This window comes from Balaenoptera borealis (genome assembly GCF_965194805.1).
Source record: "Balaenoptera borealis genome assembly, chromosome: 15".
Taxonomy (NCBI): Eukaryota; Metazoa; Chordata; class Mammalia; order Artiodactyla; family Balaenopteridae; genus Balaenoptera; species Balaenoptera borealis.
In genome coordinates, this window is record NC_138871.1 from 71,777,686 (window position 1) to 71,794,314 (window position 16,629).

General features: G+C 36.9%; 1 protein-coding gene and 1 long non-coding RNA gene across 3 annotated transcripts in view; one reads left to right on the forward strand and one right to left on the reverse strand.

Moving 5' to 3' along the window:
* ASXL2 (ASXL transcriptional regulator 2) overlaps nucleotides 1–16,629 on the forward strand; it is a 138,622-nt gene that overhangs the window by 4,395 nt on the left and 117,598 nt on the right. The window lies entirely within an intron of this gene.
* LOC309611905 overlaps nucleotides 1–16,629 on the reverse strand; it is a 348,213-nt gene continuing 331,584 nt past the window's right edge. Inside the window, exon 2 of the long non-coding RNA XR_014234825.1 lies at nucleotides 1–16,629. This exon is cut by the window's right edge and continues 17,374 nt beyond it. This is a non-coding gene — a long non-coding RNA (uncharacterized lncRNA).

A 16,629-nucleotide genomic window follows, 5' to 3' on the forward strand; every position in this document is an offset into this window, starting at 1 on the left:
TTCTGCTCATTCTTTTTAAAAAAACAAAACAAAACATTGTGTCATGTAAACATTTGGTGACATCCCTGAGGAATTAAGCTGTTTTTGCAAAGCAGAGCTTTCGAAATAGTATAATCTTGATGATACCATTTTCTTTTTGATTTTTCCCTTGTCACCCACCACAACTAGGGCAGCATTAAAAGGGAAACATGTCCTTTTAGGACAAGTTTGTTGTGATTGCAGATGCAAGGGGCAGAGAGGCAGACCTTAGAGATTGCACTAGAGGTACCTTTGTGTATCTTTGGGGAGTGAAGTGGTCAAAGTATAAGTGAAGTATGGGTGTTAGAGATCAGGAGCACAGCAGATCTTTAGCATGTGATTTGTAGACTGAAGAAAAAGTGGTTTGTTTTTATGTTTGTATTTCTATGTAGACTTCACTTAGTGGTTAATACTATTTTGAAAGTACATAGGTTTTTATTTATGTTATTTACCTAAAGTCATTTAACTTTAGGGAATAAGTTGGAAAATAGAAAGTTTCTATTAAAGGAGTAACTCTCATATGCTCATTACTTTTATGGAGGAAGTATTGAAAACAGAAAAGAATTACTTAAAAGTAAAATGATAAAATATATGTGATGATTAGAAAGAAAAACATCTGAAAATACACTTTAGAAAAAACAGACGTATTAACTTAGAAATGTTCAGTACTCTTAATCTTTACCATGAGTAATTTTCTTCTGCTAGGAGTATGGCCGGGCCTGGTAATATCTTCTTGGATCTATATTGACTAGGCCAGAGTCCTTGTATGTCTGTATTTGTATTGTATTTATAGTTGTATTAGAATCTCCAGGAGAGAGTGTGCATTTTGGAAAAACATATTAAATCTATTCTTTTGTAATGTTGTTTGTTTGTTTATTTATTTATTTATTTATTTTTGGCTGCATTGGGTCTTCGTTGCTGCCCAACGGACTTACTCTAGTTGCGGCGAGTGGAGGCTACTGTTCGTTGTGGTGTGAGGGCTTCTCATTGGGGTGGCTTCTTTTGTTGTGGAGCATGGGCTCTAGGCACGTGGGCTTCAGTAGTTGTGGCACGTGGGCTCAGTAGTTGTGGCTCGCGGGCTCAAGAGCGCAAGCTCAGTAATTGTGGCGCACGGGCTTAGTTGCTCAGCAGCATGTGGGATCTTCCCGGACCAGGGATCGAACCCGTGTCCCCTGCATTGGCAGGCAGACTCTTAACCACTGCGCCACCAGGGGAGCCCCTACCTTATTTTTAATTTCAGCTTTATTGAGGTATAATTGACATAAACTTATAAGAGATACATTTATGAAATTGCTATTTGCAAGTCTGTTTGTGCTCAGTGATTTGATGTAACATTCTTTGCTTGAGCGATTTTCATTCTTGCCTTAATGTTGAAGTAAAGTTCCCCTGTGTTTTGCTCTTGAATTTTGTATTATTTTCGGTTCATCTTTCCTTCTGTCCTGTTCTCATGATCCTGTCTTGAAAGCCCAGAAACTAAGGAAAAGAAAGGGGAAAAAAATCTTTTTTGAACACCTATTTCTGTGAGAGGTGCTGCTGCTGCATCTCCTAGAATTATGACGAGCTGAGAAAATGATGTCAGATTTGCAGAAGTCCTTGCTGTTTCCTCATCCACAAAATCTACTTTTAAAAGGCTGTGCAATTTTGCTGTCGGTGAAAGGGCATTATATTTTCACTACAAAAGCTGTCTGGAAGGAGGCCACTGTGTGTGGAAGATATAACTACAGGGAACTGATCAGTAAGGTTTGTTAAAACCTGCTATCTTTGTCCTTTTTACAAAAGCCTCTGAATGCCCCTCTACTTCTGTTTTCTTTCTTTCCATACCTCATAGAGGCCATCCTCATAGTTTATAGTGTTGTAGTATTGTGCAATTTAGTATTTTTAGTACAGTTTGACTTATCATGTTTTTATTGTTTTTTAAAAGGTTATTGAATATACTTAGTTTTAGAACTCTTTAGATATGACTTAAAAACAATAGTGCTTAAATTGAGTTACCGTTACAGTTATATAGGCTCGTTATTTTAAAAAAAGTAGAACAGCAGTTTGTAGAGAGTTAGTCTTGGATGAGTCACTATACGGAAAATAGGGATTAAGTGAAAGTCTGCATACGCAGATATTGAAAATAATTTAGTTATCAAACAAATTGACTATAGTTATAGTTGATAGTTTGAATACAGCTTTTTGGACTTTTATACTTGTATGTAGAAATATGTATAAACATGTATACCTATCTATATTTTATATACAGTTCTTCAATTTGCATTCTTTATGAATGTCAAGAATGCCTTTTAATGCCACTACTTATGTATCTGTTTCATTCTTCTTAATGATTTCTTAATATTCCATTGTTTTTAGATGTACCATCATTTAAAATAGTCATTTATAGTTTTTTTTTCCTCTTTTGTAACAGATACTTCAGTATATATATCTGGGCGTATGTGTATGTACATTTGTGTGAATGGAATAGTTAAGATAAAGAGTTTGTGAACTTGAGTTAGTGGCAGTTTATATTCCCCTCCAAAATTTTGAAGGTTCTTGTTTTTTCCCACTTTTCTCTGTTATCCAAGAAATCTATCAGTCTTTACTCTTTGCCATTTTGATATATTAACAAAGCATTTCTTTTGTTATTTTGTTCAGTAGAACTTGATGGAAATGTTCTATATCTGTGTTGTCCAGTGCACTAGCCACTAGTCACATGTGGCCATTGAGCACTTGAAATGTGGCTAGTTTGACTAAGGAACTGAATTTTGAATTTTATTTAATTTTAATTCATTTAAGCTTAAATAGCCACATTGGTTTAGTGGCTACTATTATAGACACTAAACAATAAGCTTCCTACGCTTATTGACTGTATATTTTTCAGTAAACTTGTCTATTCAGATCTTTTGCACTTTTTTTTTTTTTTTTGCTTCCTGGTCGTTTTTGTACTAATTTCTAAGAGTGCTTTTGTAGGTTAAGGAAACTGGCCCTTTGTCATATGTGTCACAGATCTGTTTCCCATTTTTGGCTTTTGACTTGATTTATGCAGTTTTTTTTTTATTCTGCCAGACATTTTTTATGTTTTTAAAAATATTTATTTATTTATTTATTTACTTATGGCTGTTTTGGGTCTTTGTTGCTGCGCGCGGGCTTTCTCTAGTTGCGGCGATCGGGGGCTACTCTTCGTTGCGGTGCACGGACTTCTCATTGTCGTGGCTTCTCTTGTTGCAGAGCACGGGCTCTAGGCGTGTGGGCTTCAGTAGTTGTGGCTCGCGAGCTCTAGAGCGCAGGCTCAGTAGTTGTGGCACAGAGGCTTAGTTGCTCTGCGGCATGTGGGATCTTCCTGGACCAGGGCTCGAACCCGTGTCCCCTGCATTGGCAGGCGGATTCTTAACCACTGCGCCACCAAGGAAGCCCGACATTTTTTCTGTTAATGTAAATAAATTTACCAGTCTTTACCTTTCGTGCTTTTCTAGGTTTTGAGTCCTATTAAGAAAAGCTTTCTCAAAGATTATAAGTTGAGTGCTTTTAAAGAAAATGGTTAGCCGTGAAGGTATATCTTCCCCAAATAAAATACATATTTTATTGTGGACAAGTAGGAGGAAATTCAGTTTATATATGTTAGTAAGTCTGTGTTCTTTGAAGGCAGAGACTTTTAAGTGTTTCTACCTGCAGAGTTTTAACTTGCTTTCTTGTACATGAGTGCTAAATCTTTGTTCACCTTTTTTTATTGGAGATAAAAGGGAAGACACTGTTCTCACATTCAAGAGAGCACAGTTTGAGTAAAATTAGTCAACTAATTTCGAATATCTTGAATATCTTTTTTGTGAAAAAAAGAAAGAAAGTTATTTCAAGACACACCAAGGTATTTGCCTCCCAAGACCCTTTTGAATTACATTTGGACATAGGGAAGTTTCTGTGATAATTCTTACTTCTGACCTTGCTTGACAAAAACTAAAATAGGTTAATGGTAAATACAGATGTACTTAATCCTGGGCATCAAGGGACATTGTAAACCTTATTAATTATAGCGTCTTCTCAGTAATTTGATCTATCTTTTAGTAAAAAATTATGTTTTGAAAGACTTTTCATTTGAAAATTCTTTGGCTGCTGACATTTAGCAGTTGATATTACATTTGGAATGGACTTTCATTGGAGTTCACAGCTTGGGATGGCCCAAATCATCTTGAATCTTTAACCCACTGATGTCTGAATTATTCAGTAGCTGGTTTAGCCATATTCAGTTTCAAATAAAGTGCTTAATGGTGTTAGTGACTTATTCTAAATAGTAACATAAAAATTTAAATGTGTTGCTATTGATTTATAGTGATTAGTTTCCTATATGATTTGAGTGGTTCTGACAAATTTTGTAAGTTTAAATGGATGGTACCCATGAAATGGGTTGATATTTTAGGAAAGGTTTTCTCTTTTACATTGTTTGTGTGTGGGGGAGAGAGAGAGAGGGAGAAAGAAGATGTCAAAAAGAGATGGATTACAAGATAAAGATAATAGAAGAACACTTTTCATGTATATCATTAATCACCTATGAAAGACATAATGAGGAATATAGGACTATTTTTTTGGCTGAGCCGTGCAGCCTGAGGGACCTTAGTTCCCCGACAGGGTTCGAACCCGTGCCCCCTGCATTGGGAGCGCAGAGTCTTAACCACTGGACCACCAGGGAAGTCCCAGGACTATTTTTTTTTTAAAATATTTTATTTATTTATTTATGACTGTGCTGGGTCTTCGTTTCTGTGTGAGGGCTTTCTCTAGTTGCGGCAAGTGGGGGCCACTCTTCATCGCGGTGCGCGGGCCTCTCGCTATCACGGCCTCTCTTGTTGCGGAGCACAGGCTCCAGACGCGCAGGCTCAGTAATTGTGGCTCACGGGCCCAGTTGCTCCGTGGCATGTGGGATCTTCCCAGACCAGGGCTCGAACCCGTGTCCCCTGCATTGGCAGGCAGATTCTCAACCACTGCACCACCAGGGAAGCCCCCAGGACTATTTTTAATAGCAACTTGGGAATAACCTTAACAATCTGGATCTGATCTTGGCTCTTTAATTTATTGAGTTTATTGTGTCAGCTTGAACAAGTTATTTAAACCAGTGCTCAAACATTAATGTGTAAAAGAATCATCTGGGGAGCTTATTATAATGTAGATGATTACTCAGTAGGTCTGCAGTGTAGCCAGGGAGTCTGCATTTGTAACAAGTTCATAGGTGATGCTGGTGGTTTGGTCTAAGAGCCACATTTGGAGTTGTAGGGATTTACACTAAGCGTTCTCAATTTCCCCAAATTGTAAAATAGAGATAATAATAGAATTTACCATTTGGAGTGTTAGGTGATTCGGCTAGAATGTATGAAAAGTTCTTTGTACAATGCCTAGTATGTTGTAAGCACTGTTTGTTAATATTACTGAGAAATTAGTAAATGTAGATCATTTTATGTTTCTGAATGGGAAAACTAAATATTGTGAAGATGTTATTTCTTAGCAGATGGGTGCAGAGGTTTGAAACAGTTCTAATGAAAAGCCTTCTAACCTCAGGGACCCCATTTGCCACTTGTTTCCCAAGGTCAGTGTGGAATCACACAGAGACTTAAACTAGCTATGGACAAGTTTGGGAACCCACTGAAAGATCCATCTCATGCTTTAGGAGATTCTGCCCCAAATCTCACTCTCTTGACTTATACTTTTTGAATTGCTGTGGAGAAGGGCATGTGGCAAGGAATGGCAGGCAGCCTCTGGTTGCTGAATGGCTCCTGGCCAAAAGTCAGCAAGAAAACAGAAAGGGACTAAAAGCTGCCAACAAGTAAGCTTCGTGGTAAGCTTGGAAAAGAATACAAGCCCAAGCCTCAGATAAGTTCACAGTCCCAGCTGTCACTTCAGTTTCAGCTCAGTGAGACCCTAAGCGACCCTAAGCAGAAGACCCTGTTAACCCATGCCCAGAATCCTGACGTAGAGAACTGTGAGATAACTTTGTATTGTTTTCACCTTTTATAATAAAATATAATCAAAAAATAAATTTGTGTTGTTGAGGCTGTATAATAGCAAACTAAAAGTATTACTGAAATTTGGTGGAGGAGGGAACATGGTAAGGTTGGTCTCAGGGAGGGTTTGACCTGGGTATTCAGGGGTGAATATGGATAAGGGTATTCCAGGCAGAAGAAAGGCTGACAAAATGCAGCATATGTTTTATGCATGCTATTTACCTTTGAGTATTGTGAAGTGTAGTAAAAGAAAAGGCCAGAAAAGGTAAGCGGGGACTAAAATGTGAGTTGTACAAATTGGGCGGACAAATATTTTTATTCTAGGAGTTGTAGAGAGTTTTTATGCAGGCAATAACATCTGTGTTTTGGGCCATTTGTGGGGTGTATTGTAGAGAGCTGAAGAATCTAGCTATGGCGAGGTTATAAGGGTTAGAGTGAGGCTCTCTTGAATTAGAAGGATGGGTGGGGGTATACCTTTTTTTTTTCTCATTTTATATCTATTCTCTGTACATCTATCCCACTTACAGGTCTCCAACAGAAGCCTATACTTAAGTTCTGCCAGTCTCCTGAAGTTTTCATAAATACAGGAGGTTCTGGAATGCTCTTCAACACAACAGAATTGTACGATTCTTGAGAGGAAAAAAGAAAGTAAACTCTTTCCCCAGTTATTCTAGCTCATGTTGATTTTTCTTTTCTCTGAATTCTCATACCACTGTTCTTTCCATTCTACTATCCTATGTGCCGCTGTTCTTCAGGTTTGTTGAGGTGGTACAATCAATCAGGAATCTGTGTTGCACAACTCCAGGGGGAACCATTCATATTTACATATTGTATTTATGTGAATATTGCTTCCTGGAGTTGTGCACCACAGTGGCTCTGGGCTCCATGATGCTTTTTGTGAAAACATCATTAAATATTTGTGACAACACTATTAAATATTGATATATTTATTTCTGATAAAAGGTAAGAATAGTTTTGCCAGGAGAAAACCTATTACAAGTTTGTGATAGGAAAGTCACACCTTGAGAACAGATGGGTGGGCGGCAAGAAGGGCATCTTTTCCAATCTTTCATTTAGTGTTGGATTTGCTTCACGTGTATTTCCCAGGTCTGTTTCCTGGCAGACAAGAGGTGGTAGCAAATGACAAAGGTTTAATGAAAATGTTTCTTATTAGCTGTATATTTTTTGTGAACACTTATTACCAGGTTGAGAAAGTTCCCTTTTATTTCTAGTTTGCTGAGAGTTTTTGTCATGAATGGATGTTGAATTTTGTCAAATGCTTTTTCTGAATCATTTGATCATTTGCTTTACTTTTTAGACTTTTAATATGGTGGGTTACATGGATTTTCAAATTTTGAATTGGCCTTGCATTCCTGAGGAAAGAAACCTCACTTGGTTGTGGTGTATTACAATCCAGATTGGATTTGTTGAGGACATTTATGGTTATGATCATGAGGGATATTAATTTGTAGTTTTCTTCTATTGTCTCTGTCTGGCTTTGGTATCAGGATAGTGCTGATCTCATAAAAAAGGAAGTCTTCCTTCCTATCCTATTTCCTGAAAGAGATTATAGTTGATCATCACTATTCGTGGATTCAGTACAGTTGACCCTTGAACAACTAGGGTGTTAGGGGCGCCAACCCTCTGCACAGTCAAAAATCCTTGAGTAATTTGTAGGCGGCCCTCCATATGAGCGTTTCTTCCATATCCATTGTTCCTCATCCACAGGTTCAACCCCCTTGAATCGTTTAGTACTGTAGTATTTACTGTTGAAAAAATTCCACATATAAGTGGACCTGTGCAGTTAAACCTGTGTTGTTCGAGGGGCAAGTGTATTTGTGAATTCACCTGCTTGCGAAAATATACTCCTAACCCCAGACAGTACTTGGCGCTTTTGCTCTTTTGTCCATTCATGGACATTTGCTGAGTGGCAAAACATTTGTCATCTGACACTGAGGTCTCTGCTGAAGTCGAACAAGGTGATCTGCCTTTTCATTTCAGCTCTCATAGTGAAAATATGTCCTGTTTGTGGTCTATTTAGTGCAATGGTGTTTGCATTTTTGTGCTTTTTGTTGGTGCTCTCACTATTTTTTTTTTTTTTTTTTTTTTTGGTGCTCTCACTATTTAAAATGGCTCCCAAGTATAGTACTGAAGTGCTGTCTAGTATTCTGAAGTGCAGGAAAGCTGTGATGTGCCTTATGGAGAAAATACCTGTGTTAGATAAACTTTGTTTAGCATGAGTTACAGTGCTTTTGGCCATGAGTTCAAAGTCAGTGAGTCAATAATATGTATTAAATATCTTTAAACCAAAACACACATAAAGACAAGGTTATGTATTGATCAGTTGACAAAAGTATGACCATAGGCTTGCAGGAACCTAACTGTGTATTTCATCTAGGAGCAGTGCTTCAGTATTTGCTGATTTAGTGTTCATGGCGACTTTATAGAACATAACTATTGTGAATAATGAGAATGGACTGTATGTAGAACTGGTGTTACTTCTTCTTTAAATGTTTGTTAGAGTTCACCAGTGAAACATTCTGGGGTCTGGAGATTTCTTTTGTGGAAGCCTTTTAACTATGAATTAAATTTCTTTTATAATTATAGAGCTATTCAGGTTATCTGTGTCTTCTTGGGTAAGTTTGAGTAGTTTGTGGTTTTCCAGGAATTGGTCCATTTCGTTTAAGTTGTTGAGTTTATGTCTGTAGTTTGTAGTATTCCCTTATCATTCATTGAGTCTGTAGTAATATATCCCCTCTTTATTCTTGATAACTGGTAATTTGTCTTTTCCCATTTTTTTCCGCTAGAGGTTTTTCAGTTGTTTTTTTTTAATCAATTGAAAGAACCAGCTTTTGGTTTCATTAATTTTTCTCTCTTTTTCTATTTTCACTCTTATTGATATTTACTATCTTTATTATTATTAGTGGTCACTTTTCATTCTCCCCTCCTACCAGCCTCTGGTAACCACTAATCAATCTACTTTCTGTGTCTGTGGGTTTGCCTATTCTGGACAGTTCATGTAAATGGAGTCATACAGCATGTGGCCTTTTGTGTATGGCTTCTTTCACTTAGCATAATGTTTTCAAAATTCATCCATATTGTAGCATGTTTCCTTTTTATGGCTGAATAATAGTCCATCATATGGATATACCACCTTTTATTCTCTTCATCAGTTGGTGGATATCTGGATTGTTTATACTTTTTGGCTGTTATGAATAATGCTGCCATGAACATTTCGTGTACAACTTTTTGTGTCAACATATGTTTAATTCTTTTTGGTATATAGGAGTGGCATTGCTAGGCCATATGTTAACTCTCTGTTTAACTTTTTGAGGAATTACCAAACTGTTTACCATATCAGCTGAACAGTTTTACAGCACTACCAGCAACGTTTGAGGGTTCTAATTTCTCCTTGCCAACACTTGTTGTTTTCCTTTTTTTCCCCTAAAATAATTATATCCGTTCTAGGGTATGCGAACTGTATTTTCCTAATGAATAATGATATTGAGCATCTTTTCATGTACTGACTGGCCATTTGTATATCTTCTTCTTGAGAAATATCTATTCATATCCTTTGCCCATTTAAAAATTGGATTATTTGTCTTTTTGCTGATTTCTAAGAATTCTTTATATACTGCATACAAGTCCCTTATCAGACACATTATTTGCAAATATTTTTTCCATTCTGTGGGTTGTTCTTTCACTTTCTTGATATGTCCTTTGGCACACAAATTTTTAATTTTGAGTAAGGGTTTATTTTTTTAATTTAATCATTAGATAATTTGTTTCTCTATTTTCATGTTTACTCACTCTTTTATTGATTCATCCAGTGACGTTTTGGTTTGGTTTGGTTATTTTTCAGTTCAAAAATTTCCGTTTGGTTTTTCTTTATATCTTCTACTTTGCTGAAACTTTGTATCTTTCCCTTCATTTCAAGCATGTTAACCGTTGGAGCATTTTTATAATAGCTGCTTTATTTATTTATTTATTTGGTTGCACCGGGTCTTAGTTGCAGCAGGTAGGCTCCTTTGTTGTGGCTTGTACTTTTTTTTTTTAAATTGATGTATAGTTGATTTACAACGTTGTGTCAGTTTCTGGTGTACGGCAAAGTGATTCAGTTATCCACATCTGTATTTATATACTTTTATTTATTTTATTTATTTATTATTTTTAGCTGCGTTGGGTCTTCATTGCTGCGTGCAGGCTTTCTCTAGTTGCGGCAACCTCGGGCTACTCTTTGTTGCGGTGCATGGGCTTCTCATTGCGGTGGCTTCTCTTGTTGTGGAGTACGGGCTCTAGGTGCACGGGCTTCAGTAGTTGTGGCTCACGGGCTCTAGAGCACAGGCTCAGTAGTTGTGGTCCACGGGCTTAGTTGCTCAGTGGTACGTGGGATCTTCCTGGACCAGGGCTTGAACCCGTGTCCCCTGCATTGGCAGGTGAATTCTTAACCACTGCGCCACCAGGGAAGACCTATATTTATATATATTCCTTTTCATATTCTTTTCCGTTATGGTTTATTACAGGATATTGAATATAGTTCCCTGTGCTGTATAGTAAGACTTTGTTTTTTATCTACTTTATATATAGTAGTTTGTATCTACTAATCCCAAACTCCTAATTTATCCCTCCCTCACCCCCTTTCCCCTTTGGTAACCATAAGTTTGTTTTCTATGTCTGTGAGTCTGTTTTATAAGTAAGTTCATTTGAGTCATATACAATAGCTGCTTTAAAGTCTTTGTGAAACATTTCCAATATCAGTGTTATTTTGTTTGTGTCTTTATTTTCTTTTCCTAAGCAAGTTGAGATTTTCCTTGTATACCAAATTTAGATTGTATTCCGGCCATTTTGGATATTGTATAATTGACACTCTGGGTCTTGTTTAAGTTCTGTGGAGAATGTTAATAGTTTTGTTTTAGCAAGTAGTTGACTGAATTGGGTTCAGGCCTCAGGTTCTGACCTGTGGGTTGTCTGTTCTGTGGGTTGTTGTTTCAATGTCAGTTAAGTTTTCAAAGCCTTTTTAGTGATGTTTGGATTTGTCCCTGTGTGTACCATCAGTGGACTGTCTGGGATTTGGGTGGTGGTCTTGCCCATGGGTTGTGAAACCATGGCCTGTGGGCTAAATCCAGCCCACTGCCTGTTTTCAAAAATAAAATTTTACTGGAATGCAGCCACGCCCATTTGTTTATGTATTTTTTGTGGGTGCTTTCATACTATAATAGTCATAGTTAAGCAGTTGCAACAGAGACTGTTGGGCCCACAAAACCTTAAATTTACTATATGGTACTTTATAGAAAAGGTTTGCTGATCCCTCATCTATCCCATAGTCAGTTCTCAAAGACTTTCTGTACTTTTTAGCGTTCAGTCCATGTATCCACAGCTCAGGTGTTAGCCAAGGAGTTCATAAGCAACTTTAAGGGGATCACTTTCCTGAGTTCTTTTGTCTGCAATCTTCCCAGTACTTTCAGATTCCCTGGGGGCTCCCCTTTTTCATTTATTTGGCCAGAAATTTGGGGGTTTCTTTATTCTACTCCTCTGTGTACTTCCTACAACTATGCCTCCGTCAGGCCAAGCAGCAGGAGACGTGAGAGGGAAAAAGAGCATAGTTCCTTTGATTGGAGGGGAAGATTTCCCTCCTTCAGAGTTTTGGGCACCTGCTTTCTCCATTGCTGCTGTTGCCACAGGATTACTTGGGGTTTGAGGTACAAGAGATCAGGGAAAATTAAAAATAGAAGAAAGAAAGAAAATGAGGAAGTTTCTGTTCTGTCTCTGAGCGTTTTGAGACACCTGTCCTGATGGAACACTTTCTGTCCACACTGATGCCCATTTCCAGATTTTGGGCTGTGTTAGTTCGGATTGAGATACTGGAGGCGAAAAATTGCTAACATCATTGCCAGTTTGGAGGTACTTTGCATTCAGGTGTTCCTCAATCTGCCTGCTACTATTTATTAATACTTTGTTGGGACTTCCATGGTGGCCCAGTGGTTAAGAATCCGCCTGCCAATGCAGGGAACACGGGTTCGAGCCCTGGGCCAGGAAGATCCCACATGCTGCGAAGCAACTAAGCCCGCGAGCCACAACTACTGAGCCTGTGCTCTAGAGACCGTGAGCCATGACTACTGAGCCCATGAGCCCTAGAGCCTGTGCACCTAGAGCCCATGCTCCACAACAAGAGAAGCCACCACAATGAGAAGCCCTCGCACTGCAACAAAGAGTAGCCCCTGTTCTCCGCAACTAGAGAAAGCCCGCATGCAGCAGTGGAGACCCAACGCAGCTATAAATGAATGAATGAATGAATGAATGAATAAAACATACATACATTGTTGGATTTTATTTACTAATATGTATTTTGTTGAGGATTTTTGCATCAGTGTTAACGAGATAATTGGTCTGCAGTTTTCTTTTTTTATAATGTCTTTGTCTGGTTTTGATATTAGGGTATTGTTGGCCTCAGAATGAGTTAGAAAGTATTCCCTCGGGTTCTTTCTTTTGGAAAAAAAATTGTAGAGAATTGGTATAATTTCTGCCTTATAATGTTTGGTAGAATTCACCAGTGAATCTATCTTAGCCTATTTTGGAAGGTTATTAATTAATCATTCATTGTTTTAGATTGTCTGTTTCTTCTTGTCAAGTTTTGACAGATTATGTCTTTCAGGGAATTGGTCCGTTTTATCTAGGTTGTCAAATTTGTGGGCATAATATTCCTTTATTATTCTTTTACTGCACATGTGGTCTGTAGTGATGTCCTCTCTTTCACTTCTGATACTGATAATTTTTCTTTATTTTTTTAAATTTTTTTATTTTAAAGCTTTAGGCTTACTGACTATATATAACTTTTCAGAGAACCAGCTTTTAGTTTTGTTGCTTTTTCTCTATGGTTTCCTGTTTTCAGCTTCACTGGTTTCTGCTCTAATTTTTATTATTTCTTTCTTCTGCTTACTTTGGATTTAATTTGCTCCTCTTTTTCTAGTTTCCTAAGATGGAAGCTTGGATTATTGAATTTAGATCTTTTTCTTTTCTAATATGAATTCAATGCTGTAAATCTCTTTCTTTGCCCTGCCTTTCCTGCATCTCACAAATTTTGGTAAGTTGTATTTTCATTTAGTTCATGATATTTTAAACCTTCTCTTGAGATTTCTTCTTTAACTCATATGTTATTTAGAAGTGTGTTGTTTAATGGCCATATAGTTTGGGATTTTTCCAGGTATCTTTCTGTTACTGATTTCTGGTTTAATTCCACTGTGACCTGGGAGCAGTCATAGCACGATTTCTATTCTTTTAAATTTATTAAGGTGTGTTTTATGACCCAGAATGTTCTCCTTCTTGGTGAATGCTCTAGTGATCTTGAGATGAAACCATTTACTTTGCAGAATCCTTAGCTGCTCCATTCAGGTTTTATAGCTACATTCTTTGGGAGTGATAGAGTGGAATATGCTTACCCCATCTTACCTGGAATTGGAACCCATCCTATATTTTGGAGTATTTCCTGTGGGAAGATTAGAAATATAGTTACTTGTAATTTGCTATGTGGTATACTGCTTTATTTAAGGGTTGTACTAATTTATAATGCCACCAGCAGTACGTGAGATTAGTTTTGCCCCATAGTGGATACATTTTAAAGCTAACATTTTTTGTGTAGAAGTTATAGAGAGATAGCTGGGAAGTTCATTTGTAATAGAATAATATTGCCTTACACGGCTAGAAAAGTTTAAAATATAAGTACTTAAACATATACATATTAGTCTGAAGTTTTCCCTATAAAATTTGGATTTCTTCCTGTGTTTATTTGTCACCACACCCTCCCTTTACCAGCCTCCCTTTGTAACATGAGGTTTTTTTTGTTTGTTTTAAAATTTCCTTTGAAAGGTAGACAAAATGGAGATAAAGAAGACATGGCTGCTGTAAAGTGAAGGAAGGCTCCAAACTAATGTACTCTGGGGTAGGGTGGAGATCACATTTTCTTCTGAAACCTTTTCTGACTTTTTTCCATATAGAGACCAAGGGACATAGTATCGTTATAAATATTGTCAGTTTTTAAAAAAATCAGGTTCTTAGCTTTGTAAGCTAATGGAAGGAGTGGTTCTTTGGTGAGTGTCTTAGGTTGGCTTAGGATAGGATCAATTTGCAAACACCAAATCTCAATGTCATATCATTGGAGATTCAATATATGGAACATTTAATTTAGTTAAATGTTTATTGAGGACTTGCTGTATGCCAGGCATGTGGATGTAGCAGTGAACAAATCAGGAGAAAAGAAAAGATCCCTGTCTGTATGGAACTTAATTTGTGGATGGGGGTGGAAGACAGACAACATGGTAAATAAATAAATTATATGTTTTGTTAGAGGTAAGTGCTATGGGAAAAAAATTAAGCAAGATGGCTGGGGAATGCTGGGCGAGTTTGGAGTCGTTTGCAATTTTAATTGGGTATTCAGGCAAGGCCTCACTGAGAAGCTGACTTTTGACCAAACATTTGAAGGAGGTGAAAGAGCAAAACTTTGCAGATACTCAGGGAAAGAGCATTCTACACAGAGGGAGCAGTCAGTGAAAAGACTGAGGCAGGAGTGTGCCTGTCTTGGTCTAGGAACTGTGAGGAGGCCAGCGTAGCTGAAGTAAAGTGATTGAGGAAGAGAGATGTAGGCGATGAAATCAGGGAGGCAACATGTTTATTGCTAGGGCTAAACTCTGTTGCCTAGAATTCTTGGTAGATTTTCCTATCTTCTTGTTCCAATTTACTTTCCAGCTCCTCTCATACTGAATGTCCTGCCTAGATAACTCAAGGACTTCTGAAATGATTCTGGATTGGCACTGGCCTGTGGAAGGTAGTTTCCATGGGGTATCATCCTTCTCTGTTGCAGGAAATAGCCAAGGTTTCAACCAAAAAATTTGTAAAGTCCTTCAGAGGCTTTCAGAAAATTATGACATTTTTATATTAAGTTTTAACACAGCCATTATTCAGAATATATTAGCTTCCTGGTTTGTTCAGTGTTCTTTATGCTGTATTTCTACAGTAAATTACTTCTGTCTGTATTACGGCAACTAGGATCTATATGTCTGTTGGATCAAGTATTGTTGAAACTGTGTCTGACTTCCCTTCTGACGGGATAGCGGTTTTACTGTTAAAGTATTGAACACCTACCACATATATAGCAGAAGTAATGCTAGCTAACTGAAATCAAAACATGATAACAAATAGGACAAAAAAAGGAAAACAGGCTAATTTTACTAAGCACTTGTGTATGTAAATTGTAAATACAGCAATATAATAAAACAACACACCATGATTAATGAGGATTAATTATTCCAGGAACGCAAAGCTCCTTTGTTTTTAGGAAATTATCATCAAATTATTAGGTCAAAAATGAGAAAACTATATGTAGAGATGTCAAAAATGAGAAACTATATGTAAAGATGGGTACTTGCCCAGCTCCCTAGGCAAGGATTTTATTTTCTAGACTCCCTTGTATGTAGGTGGTGTCAAGTGACTATTTTTAAAGTGAAATGTCAGCATAAATAATGTGTGTCACTTCTGGGTCAAGGTATTTAAGAGCAGGGTGTGCCTACTGAATAGAAACCAGCTGCACTGAACAGTTAATAATTTAGTTCACAGCTGAATAACTGTTTATAACTGAATAATAACTTGTATTGTGTTAAGCTAATGAAATTTTGGGATTTGGTTATAGCACCTAGTGTTACCTAACAGGTATGAGCTATATGATTATCTCACATGTCAAAAAAGCAGTTATTTAAATTCAATATCTGTTTAAAACCTTTCAATTAAAAGAAAGTGTTAAAACACATACATACCCAGGCAGGTAAGCTTAAGTAGAATTTCTTTCTCTATATGGGTGACTTAGATATAATTGACTCTTAAATTTATTTTCCTCCTAAAACAGTAGTCTTGGGAATAGTGGAAATAAACTCAGCATATTGCCCTTTTTAAAAAAAAATAGTAATAAGACACAACAAAACTTCCATTACCTGACCACTTTTTTTTTTTTTGAGTTTGGGCAGAAAGATGCTTTTATAACATAAAGACTGTTTTAGCCTAACAGCCAGCATGATAATGGTGGTGAAACACTAGAGACAAACAGTGGAAAAATTAGAACTACGACAAGAAAACTTGCTATCACTACTTTTATTTAGCATTGTTTTAGAAGTTGTAGCTAGTGTAGTTAGGCATGAAAAATAAATGAGGTGTAAGGAAGAAAAAAAGTATTGCTGTTTGCAGATATTATGATTGCTTATTTAGAAATCCCAAAAGAATCAACTAAAAATCTGTTAGAGATTTACGTAAGAGTTCAGAAAGGTGATTGTTAAGCAAATATATAAATAGAGTTCCTATATACCAATAATTAAAAATATTATGAAAAATATGTTTAGGAATATGTTGAATAAGAAATATACAGGGTCTAGGTGAAGAAAATAAAAATCCTGGGAAAGGATGGAAAAATTGAAGAGAGCCAGTTTGCACCTGGATTGGAAGAATCATTATGATAAAGATTTTAGTTCTTGTCAAGTAAATTTATAAATTTAAAGCAATTCCACTCTGACAAAACAAATCAAAAGTGCATTTGGGTTAGAATATATTTTTTTAAAGAAGTGTAGTGAGGCATAAATTATATTACTAGAGATTAACATGTATAGCAAAG